Source organism: Panthera onca, chromosome A1, assembly GCF_046562875.1.
Source record: "Panthera onca isolate mPanOnc1 chromosome A1, mPanOnc1 haplotype 2, whole genome shotgun sequence".
Lineage (NCBI taxonomy): Eukaryota > Metazoa > Chordata > Mammalia > Carnivora > Felidae > Panthera > Panthera onca.
In genome coordinates, this window is record NC_138339.1 from 157074025 (window position 1) to 157091848 (window position 17824).

At 49.1% G+C, this 17824-nt stretch overlaps 1 long non-coding RNA gene across 1 annotated transcript; it reads left to right on the plus strand.

Annotated features, from left to right (window-relative positions):
• Nucleotides 1-16138: 16138 nt before the first annotated feature.
• On the plus strand, nucleotides 16139-17370 carry LOC132677503 (uncharacterized). Its single transcript, XR_009609313.2, has 2 exons — nucleotides 16139-16436; nucleotides 16860-17370. It is a non-coding gene; the product is annotated as an uncharacterized LOC132677503 (long non-coding RNA).
• Nucleotides 17371-17824: the final 454 nt, after the last annotated feature.

A 17824-nucleotide genomic window follows, 5' to 3' on the forward strand; every position in this document is an offset into this window, starting at 1 on the left:
AGAGCAAATACAGCAATCTAGAGTTTAGCCTTTTTTTTTTTTTTTTTGGAAGAAGTGTGACTTTAACCTGCCCACCTTTATCTTCCCATCGTGTTGTGTTTCTCTCCCGGGCACCTGCTCGGAAGGAGGAACGTGTACAAAGCACGGGTACATCTCATATGTTCCAGGCCAGGCTGGTGGGAGGCTCCCCGCTTCCACCGGCTCCTAGATTCCTTGGTTTTCCTGCAGAATCAGGCTCCCCGAGGCGTTCTCTGTCTTGTGGTTTAAAGGTTGTTGTTCTGACCAGGAGAAGTCGAATTGTACTGCATGCCATCTGGCGTCAGTCGTGTGAGGCCACACTCTATGTATTGTGTATTTGCAAACTATATCAGTGTTACTGTTGACAAATAGTTGAAGTAAAGTGATAACATATTAAATATGTCGGCCTTTCTTCACCCTCTGTACCGATAGTAGAGTCTACCTGTAAACTCGAGGTTGTTCCAGAGAAGATGCAGGCTGTTTGGTACAAGGTTGCCCTTTCTGAAGGGGTGACCACTGATGAAAAAGGGTGGACAGCAAAGCCGATGGGGTCGGGTTGGGGGTGCTGTCTCCATCGCCGTCCTTCATGCACCACAGGCCACTCAGAACCCTTACTTCCCAAACTGCCGTCCGTGTGTCCTGAAGCGTGGTCTGGTGGCCACACGGCCGGATCTAGAGAAAGGGGGCTTCTCGAACCAATTCCCTTTCTCCCCATGTGTCCAACCAACTTTGTATAGTGTATTGGGCTCAGGTCAGCGAGGCTTCATCATTCTTTGTTTGATTTACACACTTACCGTGGGAAGCGTCTCCAGGGAGTGTTTCCAAGGAGGCTGGAGCCACGCTGCCCGGAATCTCGTTTGGGAAGCAAAAACTGCTGACAGATTGCTTTCCCGCGCCCCACCCCCACCCCCTGGGTGGCGCTCTCGTGGGACTGTTCTTTCTAGACCCCAGCCTGCCACAGGGTCAGCGCTGTGGGGGCCTGCCGTCCACCCCCCACCCCGGGGATAGGCAGCAGGACTCGGAGCAGGACGTTTGTGTCCTCCTTCCCCACTGTCAGGACACACTTGGGACCTTTCTCTCAAGTCGTGCAAATTGTTCCAGTGAAACGGTCATTTCCGACACGAGCAGGAGTAGAGGAAGCGGCAGGTAGCACCACAAAAATCTGTTCTGGGACAACAATTAGATTATGTGTTTGTATTTTTTTTTTAAGTTTACGAATGAATTGTACAACAATGTAAAAATAAAGTTCATCCTAATATGATGTGCACATCTTGCTTAAAAATGTCTTCAGTCACCCAGCGTACAGCGATGTTTCCATTACGCGCTGCATGCAGAAGAAGCCTCTTGTTTGTCTTTAAAATGAGCTGAAAAGACAGCAGATATGTAAACACGACCCTAGGTGTTGACTCAGCACTCCCTGCAAAGCTGGGTCTCTACGGGTAAGCATGCATCTTACGGTTTCGTTGTAAAATACCATCACTCTTCCTGCCTGAAAACTGAGGAATTTTGTAAAGTATCTCCAATAACAACAATAATCCAGGAAACAGATTTCGAGACGGATCAGTGCCAAGTGGGGGGTGGTGGAAAGGGACAGGTGGGAGGAGGGGCGTGTGCCTCTTTCTTACCCACAAAGGGGCACACGTTAGCCTAACCGCGGTCGCATCGAGGTCCCACACAGGACCCGTCTCCTCTTGGGAACTGTCGTCCCATGTCGTACTCATGTCAGTGAGAAATACAGAAATGTTTCTGTGGTCATCTGGAATGTACACACAGCATTTTGTTTTGATGAGAGTATAAGTTACACCTTGTGCAGCAGTTAGCACATATGCCGTTCTATTTTGTAGAACTGTTTTCTGCATTCGAGTTATGTTCGTATTTAACACTATAATGGTATGTTGAGAGTCATTTAAGGCCTTAACTGTGTAACAAGTGATGTATGTACAGCCATCCTGTAGACTCTGTTTGGTTCAGTAAGCAACCAGCTAATTAATCAGAGGTACTCTTCTGGAACCGAGAAAAATGGCGGGGACTGGTTAGAGCAAATTACAAACTTAGTGTTTCCCAGTGCTGCCAGTGAGATGTTAGATGTCGGGCGGGAAGCATCCTCAGAGGAGAGTGGGAAGAGGCAGCAGGAATGAGGTTGGTCTTTCTGGTTTGTACCTCAAATGTCTGTGGTGGTCCTTTTGAATGGCCCATTGTAAGAAGGACTTGTTAGTAGAACTTGGGGAAAGAGAATGGAAAAGAAAGTGGCCATCATCATAAGAGGTGTGAACAAGTGTTCCACAGGTTCACAGGAAGAAGTAGGCACATTCGTGTGCTCATGGATTTCCTGCGAAAGGGGGTACAGGTTTCATTTAGATACGGGAGCCCGTGAAAAATGCCCCTGTAACTTGACTGCAGCCCTTTTATTTTGGAGTCAAATCCCCTGTTGTATTCGACTTTCCATCCTTTGAATAAACCAGGTCTTTTGGGTTTCTATGGGGTAGGTTTCTAGTAACTGTCAGATCAGGTTTAGGAGGGACATGTTTGCATGCTTAGAGATTTATGAATTAACCCAGCCTCAAGTGAAGGATTAATAAACCACTAGCCTCTTTGTCTATTGATAGCTAAATCCATCCCATCTTCCAGTCATTTAAATCATATACCCATGGGGTTATTTTTCCCGCAGAATAACAAGCAAGAAGATTGTCCATACCTGTGCTACTGTGACAAAGTTTACCTCGAGTTGTCTAGCTTAGGCAAACAACAAACTTTTAACAAGGGAAACAAGTCCTTAACCTATAAGGGAAGACAGGTCAGGTTTTCAGCAGACCTATCACCAGAAACTTGGCAGGTCAGAAAGGAGTGGCAGAATATATTCAATGTGCTGAATTGGAAAAATATGCAGCCCCAAATTCTTTATCCAGCAAGGCTGTCATTCAAAATAGAAGGAGAGATTAAAAGTTTCTTAGACAAACAAAAATTAAAGGAGTTTGTGACCGCTAAACCAGTCCTGCAAGGAAGTTTAAGGGGGACTCTCTGAGGGGAGAAAGGATGAAAGAGAGAGAGAGAGAGAGAGAGAGAGAGAGAGAGACCAAAAGCAACAAAGACTAGAAAGGACAAGAGAACACCACCAGAAACTCCAACTCTACAAGAAACATAATGGCAATAAATTTATATCTTTCAGTACTCACTCTAAATGTCAATGGACTAAATGCTCCAACCAAAAGACATAGGTTAACAGAATGGATAAGAAGACAAGATCCATGTATATGCTGTTTACAAGAGATCCACTTTAGAACTAAAGATATCTTCAGATTCACAGTAAGGGGATGGAGTACCATCTATCATGCTAATGGCTGACAAAAGAAAGCCAGAGTAGCCATACTTATATCAGACCATCTAGACTTTAAAATAAAGATGGTAACAAGAGGGGCGCCTGGGTGGCTCGGTCGGTTGAGTGTCCGACTTCGGCTCAGGTCATGATCTCATGGTCCGTGAGTTCGAGCCCCGCGTCGGGCTCTGTGCTGACAGCTCAGAGCCTGGAGCCTGTTTCTGATTCTGTGTCTCCCTCTCTCTCTGCCCCTCCCCTGTTCATGCTCTGTCTCTCTCTGTCTCAAAAATAAATAAGCGTTAAAAAAATTAAAAAAAAAAGATGGTAACAAGAGATGAAGAAGAGCATTATATCATAATGAAGGGTCTATCCACCAAGAAGACCTAACAATTGTAAAGATTTATGCTCCAAATGTAGGAGGACCCAAATATATAAGTCAATTAATCACAAACAGAAAGAAACTCATTGATAATAATACCATCATAGCAGGGGCCTTCAACACCCCGCTTACAACAATGGACAGATCATCTAAACAGAAAATCAAGAAGTAAACAATGGCTTTGAATGACACACTGGACCAGATGGACTTCACAGATATATTCAGAAAATTAAATCCTAAAGCAACATGGGGTGCCTGGGTGGCTCAGTCAGTTATGCGTCCGACTTCAGCTCAGGTCATGATCTCGTGGTCCGTGAGTTCGAGCCCCACGTCGGGCTCTGTGCTGACAGTTCAGACCCTGGAGCCTGCTTCAGATTCTGTGTCTCCCTCTCTCTCTAATCCTCCCCCATTCATGCTCTGTCTCTCTCTGTCTCAAAAATAAAGAAACGTTAAAAAAAATTTAAATCCTAAAGCAACGGAATATACATTCGTCTCCAGTGTGCTCAGAATTTGCTCCAGAATAGATCATGTACTGGGAAACAAATAAATACTCAACAAACACAAAAAGATCGAGATCATAACATGGATAGTTTCAGACCACAATGCTGGGAAACTCAAAATCAACCACAAGAAAAAAATGTGGAAAGATAACAAATACTTGGAGACTAAAGAACATCCTACTAAAGAATGATTGGGCTAACCAAGAAGTTGAAGAGGAAATTTAAAAGTACATGGAAGCCAATGAAAATAACACCACAGCCCAAAACCTCTGGGACACAGCAAAGGCGGTCATAAGAGGGAAGGATATAGCAATCCAGGCCTTCTAACAGAAGGAGGAAAGGTCTCAGATACACAACCTAGCCTTACACCTTGAAGAGCTGGAAAAAGGACAGCAAGGAAAACCCAACACCAGCAGAAGACAGGTAATAATAAAGATTAGAGCAGAAATCAATGCTATCGAAACCAAAAAACAAAACAAAACAAAACAAAACAAAACAAAAACCCTGTAGAACAGATCAATGAAACCAGAAGCTGGTTCTTTGAAAGCATTAACACAATTGATAAACCACTAGCCAGTTTGACCAAAAAGAAAAAGGAAAGGACCCAAATAAATAAAATCAGGAATGAAACAGGAGAGATCACAACCAACACAGCAGAAATAAAAACAATAAGAGATAATTATGAACAATTATACGCCAATAAAATGGGCACTCTCGAAGAAACGGACAAATTCCCAGAAACATATAAATACCAAATCTGAAACATGAAGAAATAGAAAATTTGAAGAGACCCATAACCAGTAAAGAAATCTAAATAGTAATCAAAAATCTCCCCCAAAACAAGAGTCCAGGGCCAGATGGCTTTCCAGAGGAATTCTACCAAACATTTAAGGAAGAGTTAACACTTATTCTCTTGAAGCTGTTCCAAAAAAATAGAGGAGTGGAAGGAAAACTTCCAAACCCTTTCTATGAGGCCAGCATTACCTGGATTCCAAAATCAGACAGAGACCCCACTAAAAAGGAGAACTATAGACCAATTTCCCTGCTGAACATGGATGCAAAGGTTCTCAACAAGGTATTAGCCAACAGGACCCAACAATACATTAAAAAAATTATTCGCCACGATCAAGTGGGATTTATACCTGGGATGCAGGGCTGGTTCAATATCTGCAAACAATAGATAGGATTCATCACCTCAATAAAAGAAAGGACAAGAACCACATGATCCTCTCAATAGATGCAGAGAAAGCATTTGACAGCATCCTTTCTTGATAAAAACTGTCAAGAGAGTAGGGATAGAAGGATCACACCTTGAGATCATAAAAGCCATATATGAAAGACCCAATGCTAATATCATCCTCAATGGGGAAAAACTGAGAGCTTTCCCCCTAAGGTCAGGAACACGGCAGGGATGTGCACTCTCACCATTGTTATTCAACATAGTATTGAGAGTCTTAGACTCAGCAATCAGACCACACAAAGAAATAAAAGGTATCCAAATCAGCCAGGAGGTCAAACTTTCACTCTTTGCAGGTGACATGATACTCTATATGGAAAACCCAAAAGATTCCATCAAAAAACTGCTAGAACTGACCCATGAGTTCAGCAAAGTCACAGGATATAAAATGAATGCACAGAAATCAGTTGCATTCCTATACACCAACAATGAAGCAACAGAAAGAGAAATCAAGGAATCGATCCCATTTACAACTGCATCAAAAACCATGAAACACCTAGGGATAAATCTAACCAAAGAGGTGAAAAATCTATACACTGAAAACTATAGAAAGCTTATGAAATAATTTGAAGAAGACACAAAGAAATGGAAAAATATTCCATGGTCCTGGATAGGAAGAACACATATTGCTAAAATGTCAATGCTATCCAAAGCAATCTACATACTCAATGCAATCCCTATCAAAATAACACCAGCATTCTTCCTAGAGCTAGAACAAAGAATCTTAAAATTTATATGGAACCACAAAAGACCCCGAAGAGCCAAAGCAATCTTGAAAAAGAAAACCAAAGCAGGAGGCATCACAATCCCAGACTTCAAACTTTATTACAAAGCTGTAATCATCAAGACATTATGGTACTGGCACAAAAACAGACCCTCAGATCAATGGAACACAATAGAGAACCCAGAAATGGAGCCACAAATGTATGGCCAACTAATCTTTGACAAAGCAGGAAAGAATACCCAATGGAATAAAGACGGTCCCTTCAGCAATTGGTGCTGTGAAAACTGGACAGTGACATGCAGAAAAATGAACCTGGCCCACATTCTTACACCATACACAAAACTAAACTCAAAATGGATGAAAGACCTAAACTTAAGACAGGAAGCCATCAAAATCCTCCAGGAGCAAGCAGGCAAAAATCTCTTTGATCTTGGCCACAGCAACTTCGTACTCAGCATGTCTCTGGAGGCAAGGAAACAAAAAGCAAAAATGAACTACTGGGGCCTCACCAAAAGGAAAATTCTGCACAGCGAAGGAAACAATCAGCAAGACTTAAAGGCAACCAACAGAATGGGAGAAGATATTTGCAAATGACATATCAGATAAAGGGTTAGGATCCAAAACCTATAAAGAACTTATCCAACTCAACACCCCAAAATCAAACAATCCAGTGAAGAAATGGGCAAAAGACATGAATAGACACTTCTCCAAAGAAGACATCCAGATGGCCAACCAACACATGAAAAAATGCTCAACGTCACTCATCATCAGGGGAATACAAATCAAAACCACAATGAGAGAACACCTCATACCTGTCAGAATGGCTAACCTTAACAACTCAGGCAACAACAGATGTTGGCGAGGATGCGGAGAAAGAGGATCTCTTTTGCATTGTTGGTGGCAATGCAAGTGGGTGCAGCCACTCTGGAAAACAGTATGGAGGTTCCTCAAAAAATTAAAAATAGAACTACCTTATGACCCAGCCATTGCACTACTAGATATTTATCCAAGGGATACAGGTATGCTGCTCTGAAGGGACACATGCACACCAATGTTTACAGCAGCACTGTCGACAATAATCAATGTACAGAAAGAGCCCAAATGTCCATCTCTGGATGAATGGATAAAGATGTGGTATATAGACACAATGGAGTATTACTCAGCAATCAAAAAGAATGAAACCTTGCCATTTGCAACTACGTGGATGGAACTAGAGGGTATTATGCTAAGTGAAGTTAGTCAGAGAAAGACAAATTCCTATAACTTCACTCCTATGAGGACTTTCAGATACAAAACAGAGGGAAGGGAAGCAAAAATAATATAAATACAGGGAGAGAGACAAAACATAAGAGACTCTTACACCTGGAGAACAAACAGAGGGTTACTGGAGGGTTGTGGGAGGGGGGATGGGCTAAATGTGTAAGGGGCATTAAGGAATCTATATTGTTGCTCTATATGCTAACTAACTTGCATATAAAGTCCAAAAAATAAGTAGAAACAAAAAAAGAAGATCCAGACGCTTGGGGGACGTTCCCTCCGGGCTGCTCTCTTCTGGGGCTGAGCTGGAGCCATCCTGTGGACAGAGCTTGTGTCCCCAGACCTCCACAGTCCCCACTGCTCCCTAAGCTCCCCCTGCCTCTCCAGGCTCGGCCCCTGGAGTCATCTGAGTTTGCTGTCCTCCCTACTGCCTCATGGAGCTTCACTTCCTCATCTGGGCATGAGCCACAGCCATGTCAGCCTGCCCCAGTCCCTGGCCAGAGGTCTCAATGGGCTGAGAAGATAGCCCTCAAGGCCGGCCCTGCAGAGGCAGCTGAGAAGGGGAGGAGGTGGACCAGGCGTTTGGAACAAGGGCTCTGGGAAGTGTCCCCAAGGTATGCCATGGCTTCTGACTTCCCAAGATCCACCCTAACAGTCCCTCATACGGCCCTCCATCAGGCATTTGCAGACCCCAGCCAGCGGGTGTCTGTGGTCCCAAGGTCAACACTGAGGGCACACAGCAGCAGACACCCGGCCCAACGCTCCAGTTCTGGCATGTATAGCTCATGTATGGCACATGTGCTCATGTATAGCACAGCATCCTGTGAGGTGGCTGTGGCCAGGCCCACTTGCAGGGTGACAAGGGGCTTGCCCGAGGTCATGCACACTAATAAGGGTTAGAACCTCAGTCTGCCAGTCTATAAAGCTGCCCCTCAAAAAGCAGACCATGTCCCCAGGAGACCGGTCATCAGGCAGTTACAATCAGGTGATTTGAGTATAGTTGGGGTGAGTGTGTCAGGGTGGGGGGTGGGCAGTGAGCAGGCAGGGTTGGAAGAGCAGAGTCCTGAAGGGGGAGGGGCTTTGCTAGGTGCTGAGGACCCAGCTTGTGCAAAGGCCCAGGGGTGGGATGCAATGGGGGTGACAGGGCTCGCATGCTAAGGCAGGAGCAGCAGGGTGGGACAGAAGGTGACGCTGGGTGCACTCGCCCCCACGTGTGGAAGCCCCCAGATTCCCCCCTCCTCCCGGCTCCACCCATGTCCTGGTAGCCCTGTCTCCACATCTCCATCTGTCTCCTGCCCCGAGGCCCGGCCCCCTAGCCGTCTCCTCAGCGTCTTGAGCTTCCACACTGTCTTGTCTTGGCTCAGACACAACAGATAGATTCCCGCCCTTGAAGTGATAATTAGTTTTTCATTACCGAGAGGTACCATCCTGACATGTCCTCAAAGTTTAAAATAAATTAAAATTGGAAAAAAAATCCAGACTGTTAATGGTGTAAATGAGCACGGGAGTAAGAGAAGGTCCCTCGGCTCCTATTAATGATGGAGCCCTTCTGGTCCTAGAGAGAGGGAGGAGGTGGGCTTGACCCACAGGTGGCCTGTGTCTATTCAGTATTCTATCTATCATCACATTTTTCTCAGCCCATTTCTGCATCTGGCCCAGAGCCCTTAGAGAGCTCATGGACTGGAGAGGAACCAGGGTGATCACAGCCCTGCGCCAGAGGGGGTCTTGGTGAGGCCAGAGGGGGCTGTGGAAGGCGGTGGGAATCAAGAAGGGCTTCGGGGAGGAGGGTCTCCCAGGATGAGCCATCATCTGGCCACAGGGAAGCAATGGGAATACATGATGAATGAGTAAGTGAATGAATGAATGAATGAATGAATGAACAAATGGGTGCCCATCCAACAGAGAGCAAGGAGGAGCAGCCAGCCTAGGCCCGGGTGGAAATGCGAGGCACCCTGAGTGGGAGGGCTGTAGTGTGATAACTGCCACACACCTGTCCTTATGGCCCTCTCACTGCCACACCTAGGCTGAGCCGGCTGCATGGGAGCCCTGCTCTGTCCTCTGCTCCGGGACACTGCTCATCATTCCTAGCAACATCCCCCAGGATGGCTGAGTTCAACAGATTGATAACGCAGACTCAAGTTAATTAGCTAGAAAGGTGAAACCAAGGAGTACCGAATGCACAAAATACAGACTAGAGGCAAAGCTAAGATTCCACACTAATAATTAAGACACGGGCATCCCGCTGCAGCCTCAGGGCCTTTGCACTTGTTCTTCTCGCAACCTGGAACTCTGCCCAGTGCATCACTTGCTCCCAAAACACCTTTAGGAACTGCGTCCAACATCCTTCCTGATTTTATTTTTCTCCACTCTATAAGCTGCCACCTGACTTCGCGTACACGTCACTTTTTTTTCTGTCTCTCCCACTAGACCGTTGGCTACATGAGAATGGAGACCCCTGCTGGCTTGAGCCACCGCTGTGCCCTGGTGTCTGGAACCAGCCCGGCATGCGAGGGCCTCAGTGAATGTGCCCCGGATGAGTGAATGTTGTAGACCACAAACCAGAATGTCCTGGGTAGTGCTGAGGGCTGTTTATTCACCCTTTATTGACCCCCTACGTGTGCCTGGCACCGACCTAGGAGTAGACACAGCAATGAATGAGGCAAAACAAACAAACAAACAACAACCCCCAGATACCTCTGTGCCCTGCTCCTGAGGCAAAGACACTGTGGAGGGTAGACAGTGAGCACACTGTGTTAGAAGGGGCATGCACAGCAGAGGAAAGGCAGGAGTCAGGAGGCTCAGAAGTGCCAGGGTGGGGCTGGAGGAGGCTGGGGGCCAGCCACGGCTGGGGCGTGGGGGAGCAATCATGGGAGAAGAGATTGTACAGGACCTGGTGCCCTTGTGCATGAAGACTCTTCCTCCGGATGGGGGAGCCATGCCTGGGTGCTTGAGCAGGGGTGGAGCCCTGAATGCCCCGAAGGGATGAAGTTGGTAATGGCAAGGGAGACTGGGGGGGGGGGGGGACGCTGTGACTGGGGGTTGGGTAGGCAGGGATGGTTCCTCCGAGAAGGTGACACGTAAGATGAGGCCGGTGTGCGTGCGTCTGTCTGCCTGACAGGTCGCGTGCTGAGTCACTTTGACTTGACCTCTCTGGCTTGTCATCACCCCCTCCCGCCCCCAGGAAGAATCCTCCTTCTAGGGGCCCACTCGCCAAATAGAAACGATCAACACAGAGTCCACACCCCCCCACCTCCTTTCAGGCTGTCAGACTCTCTGACTCCAGGCCACTGTCTACCTGGCGTAATCACCCCCGGGCCAGGTACCAGATCATTCGGGACAGCCCCCACCCAGGCCCCAGGGTCCTGAAATTATCCACACTAGCCAATCCTAAGCGTATCACCTGCCTTGCTTGTTTCCTCCTGCAGAAACCACAAGTAAGGCGCCTGTCACAATTGTCCCTCCTCCTGGGGTTTCATCACATGGCCCTGCACGGTGTGGCGTGCCCCTTCCTCCTGGGAACCATGAGTAACAAACTCTTCTCAAAGGCATCGTCTCCTGATCTGTAGGCCTTACTGAACCTCAGATTTTCTCTAGATACACTTTATTTTAAAGCAGCACTACCAGACCCTTTGCAGACAATTAAGAGTAACAAACAAATGGACTGTATACGTTGTCATGACATCTTCAGCAAAGTTAATGTTATTAGAAGTCCTTCCCCCCCCCCATAAAATGGCAGGTTCCATAAGAGCGGAGGGCATATAGGAAATGACCCTGAGCAGACCAGGCACCTGCGAAGTCCTCGGTATCTGTCTCTCCAGACTGAGAGCTCAGTCCCAGTCGTCCCCAAGTCCTGGGCTCCACCTTCCTACCGTGCTTGCTGTTTGGTCGGTTCGTCAAATTCAGCTTTTAAGCTTGTCAGCTTCGCAGGGAACTTGTCAGCTCCAAACTCATCTTTCGAGCAATAATCAAGTTACACCATGCGCGAGATGGCCTGTTCCCGGAGTTATTTAATTAGAATCCGCAGCTATTAGCGGGGCGAGAGTCAGCACAGCCTATTTCAAAGCCAGCTACCTCTCTGGCGGAGGGTGGGAATGCACCGTGTGGGAGGAAAGATGAAGTCCCTGAAGATATGAGGTGGACTCCTTATGTTGGGAGCGTGGAGCCTCTTGCATTTCCAGGGAAGCCCCTGGAGAGGGGAGGGCTAGAGCCGAGCTTGGCTGTTCACCCCACGGAAGGAAGGGCTGAGAATTTCGGAGGACTGTGGTTCTGGGAGCAGCCTGGCCCAAAGGAAGCACACGGAAAAGTCTGCCCCAAGACTGCTGTCCTGGTTACGACAAGGTTCAGCTGCTGTCACGGAGGTGCCCCGCATGAGTTTGCATCTCTCTACGGCTCGGTCTACAGGCAGAGGGTCCAAGGCTGGCCTGGCAGGGCAGCCCCAGGAAGCTCCTCTCCCCAAAGCCCTGTCATCCCAGAGGAGCCGCCCTGGGGCCAGGGTGGGAGTTTGCGTTCCCAGCAGCAGGACAGGGAGAGAAGCAGAAAGGGCCTGGTTCTCTGCTAGGAGACACCCCAGAAGGACAAATCGCTTCCCGTCCCATCCAGTGGGGAGAGTCTGGTCACTCAACCGGCCCTGCCGCAGAGGATGCCAGGAACCCTAGGGTCTTGGGCGGCCACACACGCAGTTCAAAGTCCGGTGTCTGGTTACTCCGAGTAGTGGATAATGCCACCGGGAGCCACATGGACACGTCTGCCACATCCCCTTTAATGTCCTTTCTCGGCACTGACCACTCTACCCTGAGTTCATGTTTTACGAGAGACTGTTCATCACACAAGCTGCATGAAGTAATTTCATAATTCAGGAAGCAGGTGAGAACCCACCAGGGGTGTCAAATCGCTGAGGGACGTGATGACTGTCTCTGAAGCTCCCCAGCCAGAGCCCACTGTGCACCTGCAGCCAAAGGTGTCTTGAGTCGCGGAAGTCGTCACGTTGGTCCCCACTCTTTAGAACATGAAGACTGTCCCCGAGAACCCGCTTGGACTAAGGAGACCAGAGGCAGCCAGGGGCCCTGAGCTCACAGGAGAAAGTCTCATTGGTGGAGCATCCCATGCTCCCAGCAGACTGCTTCCCAGGCCCTGAGCTAGGGGACATTCAAGTTTGGGGATGCAGAGCAAAATGCACTAGTGGGCGTGGTCCTGGAAATAAGGGGTGCTGCTCCAAACGCCCACCCCTGCCTGCCTCCCCCACCTCTGTCCTGTATGTGCACAGCTTCCTTTGGTGTGAAAACCCTCCTGGTTCCTGTGGTGGGGGGGGGAATCCCTCCCCATGCGGGACATAGAAAAGCTAGACTCCTGCGACTCCTGCATTACAGTGGAGACTCAGCTGCAACGTTCGGGACCCCTAAGCTACTTTGGGGGCCAACCCCCACGCCATTTCCACTCCCACACAGGCTGGTTCTCGGGACTTTGTTACCCTGTTGTGAACTCTTGGTCATAAGCAACACAGGCCACAGGACCTAAATGGTCCCCTTGGCCTTTCTGAAAATGTGGGGCAATGTTAGTGTAGGAAGGTAGGATACAATCTCTACATTGCTTTCTTTTTTTTAAAATTTTTTTAATGTTTATTTATTTTTGAGAGACAGAGAGAGAGACAGAGCATGGGCACGGGAGGGACAGAGAGAGGGGGAGAGTCAGAATCCGAAGCAGGCTCCAGGGTCCGAGCTGTCAGAACAGAGCCCAACGCGTGGCTCGAACCCACAAACTGCAAGGTCACGACCTGAGCTAAATTGGGACACTTAAACAACTGAGCCACCCAGGCTCCCCATAATCTCTACATTTCTGTAAAAAAAAATTTGTTATAACATTTCTTTATTTTTGAGAGAGACAGAGACAGAGTGAGAGCTGGGGAGGGGTAGAGAGAGAGGGAGACACAGGATCTGAAGCAGGCTCCGGGCTCCGAGCCGTCAGCGCAGGGCCCGATGAGGAACTCGGACCCAGGAACTGCAAGATCGTGACCTGAGCCGAAGTCGGCCACTCACCGACTGAGCCACCCAGGCGCCTCCACAGTCTGCATTGCTGCCCTGCAATACTCCCACAAGTCTCTTAGGTGATTTTTCCATTTAGTTGTTCTGGTGAATTCCCTAGGACTACATCACTCCACACTCCTCCGACTGGGACATGCGCGGCCCCAATTCTGTGCGGCGAGGAGGCAAACAGAGTATCTGTGATACACCTTTCTGCGGCATCGACTTCATTACAAGATTTGGAATAACGGCCTCCCTCCTCCAAAAAAACACAAGAGCAGGGGAGGAGAGAGATGCCTCAGGAAAAGCAGCCCAGTCTCTAAAGCTTCACCCAGCTGGGGACAGAAGGACAGACCCGCAGCTAGGGTGGCCTCTCCTCTTGTAGGCCACGGACACGAGATACCCTCTTGATGGGAATCCACTGCAGAGAACTCAGGGGTGTGCACATTCCCGTTGTCCACGGGACCGTATCTGCTTGCCCGGGCCACCGTGTCCACACGGTGCACCCACGTTGCATCACACACATCCTCGTGGGTTTGGGTCCAATTCCTGGCCAGTGTCCTGCACCTGTCCCGGGGCTTCCTGGAGCTCAGCATCTTTCGCTGCACTTAAAATGCAGGGACGGGGAACCTGGGTGGGCCTCAGTCCCTCGGCATCCCACACGTGGTTTTGCTCAGGTCGTGATCTCAAAGTTTTGTGAGTTGGAGCCCCACATCGGGCTCTGAGCTGATAGCACAGAGGCTGCTTGGGTTCTCTCTCTGCCCCTCCAGCACTCGCACTGTCCCTCTCTTTCAAAACAAGTATTTATTGAAGTTGCTTTAAACTTCGAAAATGAAACAAAACAAAACAAAATAAAATGGAGGCATGGAGCCGTGGCTCTCTCATTTGGGTTTTATTTTATTGTTTTGAAAAATCTTTTTTTTGAATCTGTATGCAGTTTCTACACAGCGGTTTTCTGGCTCTAGGGACGTGCTCCCTGGCTCCCAGCGTTCGCCGTGCGTGTCTGAGTCTGTGGTGAATGGGTCACACCTGGCCGGGCTAATGGTTCTCATGATGCTGGTTCCTACAGAAGTCAAAAGGCTCTGCTTTGAGAATATGCTGGAGCTGCAGAAGGCTGGAATGAGGCTCCAGGAGAGGGCTGGTCTCTGGGCTGGCAGGGAGACTGCCTGGACATTTTGCCTTCTGCTCTGTCATTACCTGAGGCAGCCGGGGGGTCCTCGGTGTCATGGCCTGGCTCCACATAAGGACTGAGTCCTTCCTCCTGCCCTATATTTTCCCATCGGTCCTTCATAATGGCTTTGAACTCTGCTCTCTTGCTTGGGTGGACGCTCATCAATTTCCTCCAAAGGTTTTCTCATTTGAGGGTCGCAAATACTAGAACATAGTTGCATTCCCCGCTCGGTATTTGTCCTGGCGCCTCCCAGAAACCCCCCCCCCCCACCCCAGATGGCTGGAACTTGGATTGGGGAAGGGCTGTGGCTCATGGAGTCAGCAAAAAGGAAGGGCCTCACCATGATGGTGTGGCCCTCCACCTTGTGCTTCCTACAACTCCACATCCAGCAGGTCACTATCCCACCGACACTCCTCCAGCCTGTGAAGCTGTTCTGGATCTGGTCCCACCCGTCGCCCTGGCCAATCTCCTGTGCCATGTCCCCGGGCTTCCTGGAGCTCAGCATCGTTCCCTGCACTTAAAACGCAGGGACGGGGCTCCTGGGTGGGCCTCAGTGGCTCAAGCGTCCCACTCTTGGTCTTGCTCAGGTCGCCATCTCAGTTTTGTGAGCTGGAGCCCCACGTCGGGCTCCGAGCTGATAGCACAGAGTAGACTTGGGATTCTCCCTCTGTCCCTCCCCCACTCGCACTGTCCCTCTCTAAGTAAATATTCATTTAAGTTTTTTGAAACGGTATCCCTTCCCACGTGCTATGTGTTCAGGGGTGTATATTTCTTCTCTTGACGTGGGCACTCGCCCAATGGGACAGGATCCCGTCCTTGGTGTTATCTCTGGGGCTCTTTTTTAGGAGTTGGGGGGAGAGGGGAGACCCAGGAAATGGGAATTGACCTAAGCAGAGGCTGGCATGGCTGGCTGCCCAGCCTTCTACCCAGATCCATTCCTGGCATTAGAACTTCTGTTCCCAGGGAAAGTGGTCTCCTCTGCCCCACCCCTGGGCCCCACTGTGTGACGCTGTGTCTGTATATTATATACAAAGGTACTTGTCTTTTCACTTTGTAAACTACAATGGGCATGGATTAAACCAATATAAACAGATAAAAAGAATAATCAAATACAATAAAACCCAGGTAAAGTGAAAGAACAAAATAAAGACATGGACTGTGGCTCAGCTGCTTCCTTCGGTGCAGCTTCCTGTCTTCCTTCAGTGTAGGTTTCAAATGGTGTTATTTGATGATATTTATTAAGGTCAAAGGGGTATGATTTTATTCCCTTTTTTAGGTGTCACGTAGCAAAACGCTAAGAATCTGAATAACCTTCGTACCGGTCCCTTTTGGCTTGTGTTGCCAAATTGGGATCCTGGGGTCATTGTCCATGGCTCCCAGTATTCACTACTGGCGGTGGACCTTGTTCCCCATGACAGAGGCTGGGTCCCGTCGGTTCCCTCTGGGGCTCAGCTTAGTGCTGGGGGTGTTGTTGCCGGATGATGTGCCCGAGCTCCGGGGGGGGGGGAGCGGGGCTGAACTGGAGCTGTAGGAGAAGGCTCCAGGGCTCTGCTGGGGGGCTGGGCTCCCTTTGGGGATCCTGGACTCTAGGCTGGCTGGGAGACTGTCTGGCATTTTTTCCTTGTGCTCTGTCTCCTGGTGCCCTTCGGGCCTCGGTTTCTCTTTGAAGAGTTCGGCAGGTATAGCAGGCTCGCCGGCAGTCTTTTGTCCTGCCACTGACCTGTTGTACCTCCTGGTTTGGGGAAGGACTGTGGCTGTGGGAATCGGCAAAACGGGAGGGCCTTACCATGATGGTGTGCCCTGTGATGAAGAAGCATAAGGTAGGCTGAGGGCAAAATACAGGCCGGTACCGCACCCCTCCCGCCCCCCTGGTTGGAATATGTTTGATAACCCCAGACAGTCCTGGCTACCCAAGAAGAAAGGAAAGGGGTTTAAGTGCTTGCCATGGTGATGTATGGAAAGTAAGGCCAGTGGAAAATAAATCCCCTTACTGCCTACAGCCCATTGACAAGTCCTTGAAACAGGCAGAGTGGCCTCCCTGTGGGAGCTCAGCTGCCCCGAGGATGACATTTTGGTGGGGGACAAAAGAGAACCTTAGCTTTACATGATCCCAACCTCGAGGATACTCGAGGATCCTTCCCTTGAGGAAGTCTGCTTCCTTTATCTCAAGTCCCCTAAGATAGAAGCTGGCAATCATCCTGCAAGCTTCTACTTTTCTCTTTTCCTCCTTACTCTCATTTCAGGGGCTTTTCAGGGAGTGTGGTCTTACTGGAACACTCTCCTGTCGATTGAGCAAGCTGCTACCCTCTAGCCCCGGCCACTCTGTGGGGAGGAGAGCGCCTGCCCTTTGGCTGCAAGTTGGTACCCTGGCCGGGATGGTAATGAGATCCAGAAACTTGATGTACTGTCTTCACTCCTGTCCTTAGACAACGTTGTCTGCATAGGGCACGGGACAGCCACCTAAGCCACGAAGCCTAAGGCTCCCAAGTGAGGTTTCCTCGTCAGGGGTCTAATGCGATCCCCTCCACAACTCTGGACTAGCCACCTCTGGCCGCAACAGCTCCACTGGGAGACGGCAAGAACCAGTACCTGAGTGAATTAAAACCCAACTGGGGACCGTTCCCTAGGGGAGTTGCTTGTGAAGACTCTATGGGTGGGACTGTCACTTGGACCATGATGGATTTCCCCATATGCTGCTTTCTGTCAATGTCCTCTACTAACTACTACTGAAATTACAAAACTGGACAATTGATTCCCCCTTGTGAAACTTTTCTAGTGTTTTCCGTGGGTTACAAACAGTAGGTTCTTCAAGAACCTGGAGCCTGGCCTCTGTAGCATGCTCTTCAAAGACCAGAGAATCAGGACATGACCATCAGGGTCCTTTTCAGGCAAGGCCTTCGGGGTAAGGTATTTCGGTCCATTCGCCAGGCACCCGTCTGCAGTCTAGAATGCAACGGGGAAGTGGGGGGACGCTAGCATCCCTTCTTCAGGAGCCCTTAGTCGGCCAGTTGGCGGTCATGGAGATTTTATTCAAGGGACGCCTCGGGGCACGTTGACACCAGGAAGCTCTGACATACCGTGTGCATGGGGTGCCACCCAGGAGTCGGGGTCATGGTCAGTGGCAACGGAGCCTCTCTCTCTTTTCTTTCGACTTTTCTCTCTGGGAGGAGCATGGGGGCTTCTCCTCAGTCTCCAAAGATTCTCCCTT